Source organism: Gambusia affinis, linkage group LG24, assembly GCF_019740435.1.
Source record: "Gambusia affinis linkage group LG24, SWU_Gaff_1.0, whole genome shotgun sequence".
In the NCBI taxonomy this organism is placed as follows: Eukaryota; Metazoa; Chordata; class Actinopteri; order Cyprinodontiformes; family Poeciliidae; genus Gambusia; species Gambusia affinis.
This window is the reverse complement of record NC_057891.1, coordinates 12,123,452-12,130,942: the sequence shown is the minus strand read 5'-3', so window position 1 is coordinate 12,130,942 and position 7,491 is coordinate 12,123,452.

Below are 7,491 nucleotides of genomic sequence, written 5' to 3'. Positions count from 1 at the left end.
TCTCTAAGAAACATGATTATTATTTATTTTTTGTCTAAAACTCAAATGTAGTTCATTTATTTCAAAGATGTCAGACACAAACAGTGTGCTATTATCATAGTGTCTTAAATACGCCCCCAAAACTATGATTGCTCAACAAAATTCATCTTCCCTGTAGCGTTGAGTCATGGAAATTAAGCACAAATACAAGCTGCAGGGTTCGGAGTCTTTGTAGTTCCCTTCAATGAGACGCGTATGCAAATTTTTGCTCATAAAAGCTTAAAAACATAAATATAAAAAACACTCCCCTGTTGGGGGTTGACAATTTATTTTACATGTTTTAATACAAAAAAAAAAATCAACCCTACTGCAAATTCACGATGGACCACGTGGATCTCCACTTAAGGGCAAAATCGTTGTTTCTTTTTTAAATTATCCTAATTTGCTTTTATTTAACTCTCTGCTAATGATGGGAGCCAGCCATGCGTGGAGTAAAGTGGGAAGCTCCGCATATGGCGCCGCAGCCATGAGGAAAGTCATTCTGAGTGACGCGCCCCACGTCCATCCTGCAGGACTCACCCGTCCCAAGAAGCGGCGGCAGATGCAAAAATCTCTAAAAATACTGCCGGAGTCAGACTCTGCTAGGTGGAAAAACAACAGATGGCGTCTTATTATTATTACTTTTTATTTCTCGTTATAATCAGAGACTCGTGCCGCGCTTGTAGAGGATTTTGTTTTGTGATTTGCCTCAATACCCATTTTCTTGTTTTGATGCTGATGTCACTCTAAAAATGTTTCTTAGCTACTCATCAATGATCTAAGTGTAAGATGACGAGTTGTAGTTTCACTCTAAACCAGATTGTCCAACATTAGGTGCAGTAAATATTTTTGTTCCTTTATTGTTGTCAAATTGATCCGCATTACAACTACAAGCTTTAAAGTGTCTCATTAATTTTTTTTTAACTGAATTTACTAACACACAGTACCTCTTCATGTTTCCTCCAGGAAGTGAGCTTGTTTTCTGCTCACTTCCTGCTTTAATCCTCCTCTAACATCAAGAATTTTAAAAATATTTCCACTTCCAAATTTTTCTAAAATACCTTTTCTCTATATTTCTCTTTTCTCTACTGACTGTACCGCATAGTTCAGAAAAAAAAAATTCAAATATACCTGCATTTCTATTATAGATGTGCGCAAAGCTTTGTCAATATTCTGCTGATGTAGAAAAAAAAACAACACAAGCGCAATGCAGGAAACACAATATCATTTTGGAGAACGTTTGTTCATGTCACAATCCTCCGACCACTTCCTGTCAACCGGCGTGTTTTCATTAAGCAAATTAATTTTCAAAATGTTAAATTGCACAATTATATGGTCAATGAAAATAGAGCTTATGATTCAAACACATCAGTTTGATGGAAAATTAATTTAAATGCTTTTTATGCATTTTCAAAATCCTATGTGTGAAATCTGGATTGAATTACTCTAAAATAAATAGATTATTTATCTTTAAAGTCTCTTCTATGAAACATAAAAGAAGTTGAAATATTTGAACGCTTTCTGTCAGAACCTCTGAAACTGTAATAATAGGAAAGATAAAAAAAAAAATAAAAAAAAGTAAGTTCTGGTTCTGGTGCGGCAGATCCACTCCAAACACACCTGAAGTGTTTGTCAAAAGTTCCCATCTGACCAAAGCACATAATCCAGTAGAGTTTAGTAATATATGTATGCTTACTTTGTGATGGTCTTACAAAAAATATAAAAAGATTTCTGGCATGCCTCCCAAACAACTTGAAGTAAATAACATCCAGTTGTTAGAAAAAAACCAGTAAACAATGTCTTTTGGGATCTCTCTGAACCCACATTTCAGTTTTAAGCCGAGTTTAACAGTTAAATCACGGATTTTCCTTTATGAAGAGGTTCTACCCAATTTGACTGAAATCCTCAAATCATGCTTTGTACTTGTGAGCATCATCAGGTTCTATATATGGCCCACATGGGGGGTATTCCCTTTCACCTTCCTTTGGCATGAACATAAAACAAGCATGCAGACACTCGCACACATGCAAACACTGACACTCAGAGTATATTGAGGGCATCAAGGCTTCGTTTTCACCAACACCCAGGGGAACTTGTGTCCTTTGTCAAAGCAACTGGTTTTGTCGTACTGGCAGCTTCAGCTAGGAGGCAGCCAGAGCAGTTTCAGTGGATCAGTGGAGGCGTTTAGATAGAGGAAAATACAAAAGAACTCGACGTGGATGTGAACATTTAGCCCCGTAATGTTTCTCAGCAGACTGAACCTTCGGTTTGGATGAGGACAGGAATCAGCCATCACGTTGGGATGGATCTCTTTGAAGGGCAAACAGACGTGTAGACATGTTGCTCGTTACAGTTTACGTACGGAAATTTTGCGTACTCCTACAACGCTGGAAGGCAAAGAGAGGGTTCTTTTAGTGCGGTGCTGCAGTAGAACAATTCAGTTAAAATGAAACCTGGAGATGTAGGCGTCATTAATTCACTGTAGTGACCCACAGTAAAGGAAAATAATGTAGAAAAAACAAAGAACGGCTCGAAACACAAAAACATCCAATTACAGTTTTGTGTAATTTTGATGTTTATTTTGTTGGTGTGTGGGTTGCCTCTTTTTCTTTTTATCTGAACCGAAACACACACGAATTCTGCAGCACATTTACAGGTTTAGATTTCTACAGTCAAGCTAGCATAACTGGCACACTTCTCTCTCCCTTGCTATTTTCTTAAGCTAACTTTTTTCTGACCTTGTTATCTAGTTGTTATGGTATTGACATTTAGTAGCAAAAGCACCGTGTCCCTATCTCTTTTAAATATGAAGAAAACATTGAAGTTTTATCCTTTAAATAACAACGTGGCAGCTACAACCAATGGTAGTCATCGTTGGCTACCAGGAATCTTGCGCACATGATCAAATGCTGCAACACGTCTATATAGGAAGAAGCAGTAGGACTATAGGTAACACCATCTATCTATTTTCAATTAAATCTTTACAAGGGAACCTGGTTTTGAAACAACCCAAGTAATCTCGGCCCTATTAAAATGTTCAGTCTGCGCCAGAAAACCCAGCAAATTAAAAGGTACTAATTCTACCAATTCTTGAAAAACTTGTTAGAATATATTAAAGAACATCATGATAAATTCAAACTTTTGAACACAGTGTTGGGAGTTGCCACTCAATTCTCAAAAGTACAAAATTAAAAGAATCTGCATGCCCATTATGATTGGACGGACTATTTGGAATACTGTTGTTTGTAGTTGTCATTCAAAATGGAACCTAATATTAATATTTAAGACTCATAAACCACTCTGTGGATTTATTAATTAATGGATTTAATGTCTACAAGATGAAATTACAGCCTTCTGACATTTCATAAATTCACTTTGTCTCAGTCGACTAAAGCCCCCCAAGCGTCGTCTTGTGTGTTTGGGGCCCTCTAACTTTGCTGGCATCAAAAAATGTCCCGAGGATCAGTGTTGTTCCTCCAAATCTGCATGTATTTGTGTGTGCGTGCATGCGTGGGCATGTGTGTGTGTGTGTGTGTGTGTCTCTCATCTCAAAGCCTCTGGGATGGTCAGGTCCAATTCTTATCACGGCTGTCGTTGAACAAGCTAAGAAAATGGTTCGTTCCTCCTCTGAAATCCTCTTTTAACCATTAAACCACTCATCCATAACCCTCATTCTCTCATAAATTCATCAATCAATTAATAGCCACTGTCATTGTCCTGCAATGTAAATAAACAATCCAGATGTGTGTTCTCAGACAGTCTTTCCTGCAGTTACCATGCCCATTGTTGTTCAGCCGACAGTTCATCATCTTCATCTGATTTCACAGCTGTATGTGCCCCACATCTTAACACGTCACGTTTCATCGGACTTCTAAATCTTTTTGTGCGATTGTGGTGATGAGACGCGGTGATTAAAATAGATTCCTGTCACACGATATTTGTTGGGACTCAATACGAGTGATTTCGCCTGCATCACCAGGAGCTAATCCTTGGTTAGAGGAACTCAGAAAGTCACGGCCATTGCTGATGTCTTTTTAGGGGACGCTACACTGTATAATAAATAAATATGATCTTATTAAAGCAGAACAAGATGAGACAAGGGAATGTAGGTCAGACTGATCAGTTCAAGAGAAGATTCTTTTCAATCAGCCCTCAGGAAACGATTCGTAACAAACAGTGATAGCAGTACGAAACAGCAGGCCGACTGTGTCGCGTTAACTCATCCAGATTTAGCTTCTACTCTCTGAAGACTTTCATTCAATTCTTATCACGCTGCTGTCAAATTTAAAGTTTCTCAAAGGGTGAAGAACTTCTTCATACTGTGTTGGATCGGGACTATTTTCAAAACGATTCCCTGTCATACACAAGACAGTGTGAGAGAGTCGAGGGTTGTGTGTCAGACAAGGTGGCAAGTGGCTTCGGAGCACCGCAGGGGACTGTGTTCTCACCACTTACTTTCACTAGCTCGGCACAAGGATGTGGTGGTTTTTTAGGGGGCGTAACTGGTTTATTTCATAAAACTGCAATAGAAACACTCTTTTCGCATCATACGAGTCACTTGATCAACAACCAGAAGTTGATGTTGGTGTATTTGCTGCTGTAGGTTGTTTGAGCACCAGACAGAGGGCACAACTGAAGGATCTATTCTCTTGCTGTTGCTCTTCTCTTTTGTGGCGGTTGGCAAGCAACGTTTTGATATGTGTTGCTGCCATCTACTGGACTGGAGTGTGGATCTGGTGGGGGTCTACTGTCAACTCAAACTGGCTTATTTCAAGTGTTTGCTACAATTACAATTTCTTCTCTGATCACTATCTAATAAGTTCTCCTTGAAATACAAGTAGCAAAACTTTTAATAGATAAACCTTGTTCTTTATTGCATGTTTTGCTTTTGCATCCAAACAAAGGACAGAGTTTGAATCCAGAGGAGCCAGCCATGGTTTTTTAGCTCCTCGCCCACTCAAAGCCTATTCATCATCGGTTTTTGCCAGGAGGCACCATGTTCCCATTACTGGCTGCATTGATCACATGAGCAGCGTGACTGAGGCGATATTTTCCATTAGGGATATGGAGTTGTTTTGTATAGAGCAGTTTTTAAGAGTTATAGGCAAAGGCTTTTAGTGCATGCAACAAGCACACTTATCAGAGGCTTTATTGTTCCCAAAACACAAAAGTGCCCTGGTTCGAGCTTCAAGCAATAAACTCCTAACATTAAGTGCAGCTGGTTTGATATTGGAGGAAAGAAAAGGGTAGTTTTATGAGGAAACTTGAGATTTTACATGGTCTGGAAAAATGCAACTCCACGTTTTATTATAATTTTATTTGCTTCTATTTTCACCAGATAATTTAAACTCTGTCCTGTTGTTCTCTTATTAAATTGGGCCTGAAAATTTGGAAAGAGCCGGTCCAACACTTTCATCCAAAATTAAATATATTATTTCCATCCAATTATTAGATCACTGTTGGTGTTTTAGAATTTGAAATTAATTACGTGATAATAAATAATGTTCTACTCTGGAGTGAGTGGCTGCTGTTGACAAAAAGAGTAAAATTATGTTGTGGTACACCTCAGGGAGCTATTCTCAGATCCTTTTAAATTTCATTCTGTTTAACTGATTTACCATGATACTTTTAAAATCACAATTTGTACCTTGCTTGCTATTGTAACGTCATATTTTTCCCCCCTATGAATATTCTGTTTCGCTATACAGGAAAACGAAACAAGGAGCCCTTGTTGGATTTCTTGCAAATAATTATTATATGAAGTAATTAATCTCTCATAACCATCAGAACTTGCTACAGCATTTAAATGTGATGCCTTTGATCAGCTAATATTTGAAGACTCTTTATATATTAATTTACAACTAAAAAAGTGTTTCATGTTCTTTTTTTTTTCAAATTAGATATTAGATTTTAATAATGAAAGCACGTTTTCTTTCCAGTCTCTTCTCCATAATGTTGTCACTCTGTCTTTAATGTTCTTTGATGTGAAGTAAAATTAGTAAAAGAGAACTGCGGGCAAAAGAAATGCGCATAATCACTACGCAATTTTAGCTGCAAAACTGATGGAAAGGCAACATGTTGAAGATAAATGTTTAATCTCTGACATTTTCTCTATCTGCTGAACGTAATGGCAGGCAACACCAGCAAGGGGAAGTTTAACATGCTAAACAGTTCAGTGAAGCAAAGAAAACTGAAAAAGCAGCAATAAAGAAAGGAGAAAGAAGGATGGAAATCTGCGTTTGCCTTTCTGAATTTGTGAATATTTTTTTGTAAGATATACAGAAAAAATAGCTGGAAAAACCCAGCTCAACAGAGCTACATTAGGTTTTATTTTTTGACAGACTGTTTTCACTGCCCTCTAAGAGTCAATGACCACATGTGGTTTTTCACTGATGGAAATCTAACATTGATTACAGGCGGTGGTAGTATTAGCGTAAATCCAATATGACCTGTTAGTCCCCCATCTTACATCACACTCTTTCGCACAAATGCCCGTTGCTACATTTTATTTACTTTCCATTCGTCTCGCTTGTTTTCTACTAACCAGTTTTGAGATTTAAAGGCAGGAGTGAGTTAAATCTGAAAAAGTATTTAGATTTCTTTTTTGGTGTGTTCTTCCTATTTTAGATTTTACTAAAGAGTAAGGTTGTACATATTTTCTACCCTTTTAGACTCAAATGAGTGCAAACCACTGCCAAAACCGCCCTGTAAGGGGACTACCTTAATTAAACTCTTCCTTTTTTAAGCTAACTCAACAATCAGGAATTGACCATCTCTCCTTCATGCCCTTCTGCTTTCATTAGGAGTGTGGTACCCTGACAGGAATTGTGTGTAAAATGTCAGGAGGTAGCAACACAGAAGGGGTGGGGGCTTGTCCGGGACCAGCCTGGGTTCATCACCTTGCTGGAGGCCACACATGGATCTGGGTGGAGGAAGTAAGTCTACTTACTTAGAGTGACAGGAACTACAGAGACTCCCTGTGGACTCATTAGCTGTCACCTTTCTCCTAGAGTCCCTGAGTGTCCTGATCAGGATTTCCTGTTCGTATTAACTTGTGAACACTTTGAGCATTGAACCGGGGCTACAGTTGATTAATTGGACCAAAAAACGCTTACAGAGATCATTAAGGACAACTCGTCAAACCTAGTGTCATGCAGCTAGCCCTGATACTGCAAATTTGAAATTCCAAAACTGCTGGCATTAGGAACATAGAAAACAAAACACACTTTCAGTCAAGCAAAAACATTTAGTTTGGTTAACTATCAACTACTAGCCAAATTATTAGCTTGCCTCTCGCTAATTAGAAAAAAGTCTAGTCTCATTTTAGTCTTGAGCTAGCCTACTGACATGAGAAAAACACTATAACAAAACTTAAGATTTATTTTTAGTCCAAGTCCTGTAAATCTGGAGCTTCAAAATCTCAACTTTTAGTTTTGTTGGTTGTCATGGAATAGCTGTAAGAGCCAATGAAAT